Raw genomic sequence first — 3,716 nt, forward strand, 5'->3', positions numbered from 1 at the left:
TACGAAATTGAACCATCGGTTTTAAAATATCTTTATGATCGTTTACGTATGTCTGTAAACGACTCCTAATTGGAGTTTTTACTTTAGGTATTTTAAAGTTCCGAATTAAAATTATCATCAAACGCAAGGCACGGACTGACATCGAAAACTGACCGTCTAGAATTTATTCTATTATATGAGCAACGATATAGCAACTATATATATATATATATATGTTACATATGACTATATGATGTATGTAATCTTATCTTTGGAAATAACGACCGGTGTCAATTTTATCGATACCTATAATGTGTCTGTGAACGTGAAAATACGACGAAAAACGAATATATGTGTTATAAATAATAATATGCACTTTAAAACTACAAATATGCATTCAATAATATTGAATATTATGTATTTAATAGGTAAAAACGTTGGAATATGTAAAATATGCAAAATAAAATCGTTGTTATTTTAATAAGAGTGATTCAAATCGGGGACAATTTTCATCAGATTTCAAAAAGCTTATTCCAATACATATATGCATTTGCATATAAATCCGGTCCCTACTTATAAGCATTATTGTAAGGACTTATAGAAACAACTAGGCATTGCTGCATTTAGACATTTTGCGCCCCAGTGCAAAAATACCGTTACTAAAAAAAATTCTGTTCTACAAATTTTATAATAGGTATTTTTACAGCAAACCACTTCAATAAGCCGTATTACATGAATTACGAAACCATGTTTTTATGCAATATTTTGATCACTAATGCGCCCTCTTAAGGAACTATCACTACTAGATGCATATCAAAACGCTGATAGCTATATAGTGTAATAAATACATTAGTTCTTTTAATTTCAAACAGCATAATTCATTTGTATTATATTATATCTGTTATTAAAATAATTTTAATTTTTTAATTTTCAATAATTATTAATTATAACATTTTATTATTATAATTATATAAAATGTTTTATAATCATTAACGACGAAATTAACAACGCCAGAACTGGTAACATAGGTAGTAACGATATTTTTTAATAAGCATTTTTAATTTAAATTTTGACGAAGCTTGTCATATGTGAATGGATCTGTGTGTAGTATTAAAATTTGGTCGTTTATGTGTGTCTGTATTGTATATTATTAAAACTATTTTATGCTCACATAATCGTCTTACCTAACAAAATACAAATATTTATCGCAGTTTTGGCTCATCCGGTAAACGATATAGTTACATATAAATACGTGAAATACAACAACTAGTTTGGCACACTTTTTCAAAATTCCCTTTTAAAACCACGCAAAATATTTTATAAGTATAACCACTTGTGTGCACTATAATATAGGCACTACGCGTTTATACGATGTATTATATTATATCTATTATCTTTTGTTGATAATTGTTATATTTTATTACTAAGCTATACCTAATGTATAGGTACCCACCGTTATAGATAGAACAATTATAATATTATGTATAATCGTGAAAAATTATTATTACACCACAGTTTATTATTTTGTTTTTTAGAAGGTTAATAATTATAACCGTCATCGATGACGTACACAATAAAACTATGTGTAACAATGTTCTGCAGTTAATTCAGCCCACCCAAACAGCATTTTAATATTTCCCAACTAGGTATGGTATAAATATTTTCAGGAAAACAATATAGTTGTCAAAATATTTGAAAAAGTTGCGTAAATAATAAGGAAATATTTGATTTATATTTTTTGGCCAAGAAGTTCACTTTTGAAAAATACTTTGTAGAAAACATTAATAAAACATTTAAATCATATTTTTTTAAAAAACATTTTCATGGAAACATTACATTTTTGTGCAATATTTTACTATTTTATGAGAATAAAATATTTATACAATATCATTAGTCAAATATTCATTATTCAAGCACTCCAAAATATTCACAAAATATTATCATTTCCCAAATGCTGTCTGGGCAATGACCATTGGTTTTGTCGAATACAAAGTAAAAGTGCACTATCACGCACGAGTGTATAAAAATATCAATTTCGTGGTAGATAAATTTAAAATTACACAGATATCTAAGTACATATTTTTTCGGTCTGTCGTATTTACAATACTATAGAAGAATGGTCTTCGATAAAAACAAAATTTAAAGTGGTACAATCACAATACTATGTGTGACTCGGGCGCGGTAATTAAAAACATAATAACTTTATTTTAACAGAGCTTATCAGTGAATAAGTATAATACTGTTGTAGGTGCAGTATAATTCTCTAAATTAACTTTTGACGATCTAGATTAACTACCTACTAGTATCGTACAAATTAAACAGTTAACTAACTCGATTAAACTTTTCAATTTACTCGACGTCTATATTATTAATTATTATGCATTTATTAAATTATTATTATCAAACTTAGGTATTTTACATTCACAATAATGTGGATTTTGTGTGTATCATTACTTTTTATACCAACAGTGAGGTACGTGTGATATAAGGCATGTGGTTTGGCACTAATAATTTAAATGTTAGGAGATAAAATATAAAAATAAAGAATGGGACAGACAACAGTGTGAATAGATATTTAAATAATTGTAACATTATCGATTTTCTTGTATTTAATTTTAGGTTTATTATTGCGCTTAAAGGAGATAGATATTGTATTGTAAACATTTTAGTAGGTGCTTATTGAGTAGATTATTTTATTTGTTTTTACAGTAAAATATGTTGGAAAAAAAGTCCAATTGTTATTATTTTTCTAAATAATCATGCACTTAAATTTGTTTTTATTATCATTTTAATCTTTTTATCAAAATAAAATAAAAAAATTAAAACATCAAATATAACGTTTTTGTCATATTATGTAGCTATTGTATTACTCAGATGACCTTCACAATAACTTTATATTGTTTTCCTTTTCTAGTGTAAAAAATGTGAATATTTGGTTGAGGCATTGGAGGTAAACTTAATGACTAAAAGTCCAAAAAAATAATATAATTGCTTTTTAAAATGTGTATAGTGAATTAAATTGTATTTTAGTATATTGAATATGCATTTTATAAAACCTAAGCTATAGGCTCAAAAGTTAATTTAGGGATTTATTCTTTTTTAAAAAAAAACATACTTTTCATAATATATGCATAGAAATAATGAAAAAAATGTATTAAAACCATGCTAAAGTTAATTTAGAATTTTGAAGTTATTACAAAAGAGCTTTAGCTCTTATTATAATTTCAAAAATTATATGAAATGAAATAACATCAATCAATTGGTAGATATTATATAACGATGCTTTCCTAGCTTAAAATGTGTTTGAATAACGTGACAATCTATACAAGTACACAACTAATTTTTATTTAACATTTTTTGCGTTTTATCGTTTATAGCCTTATAGGTAATTTATTTTAAGTGTCAGACCATTTTTAACTTTTTATTTAACAATTGAGAGAGTTAAATTTTACAATTAATATATATATATTTATATATCGCAATTCTTAACGATGGACGAGATTCTGATCTGTCATCGTTATCAAGTGGCAGCTGTAATGAGGAACGTTTTCCGGAAAACGAATTTCAGCACCTGCTCAATGAGGTAGGTAATGACGACTTTATGGATTTGATGAACGATTTTGGTGCTGATGACGATGAAGAAGAAGAGAATGCCATTGACGTAAACACATTAAATGATGCTGACAATGGTCCTATTGATATGACTATACAAAATATTCATCCATCTGAACGAAGTA

This window comes from Acyrthosiphon pisum, chromosome X, assembly GCF_005508785.2.
Source record: "Acyrthosiphon pisum isolate AL4f chromosome X, pea_aphid_22Mar2018_4r6ur, whole genome shotgun sequence".
Lineage (NCBI taxonomy): Eukaryota > Metazoa > Arthropoda > Insecta > Hemiptera > Aphididae > Acyrthosiphon > Acyrthosiphon pisum.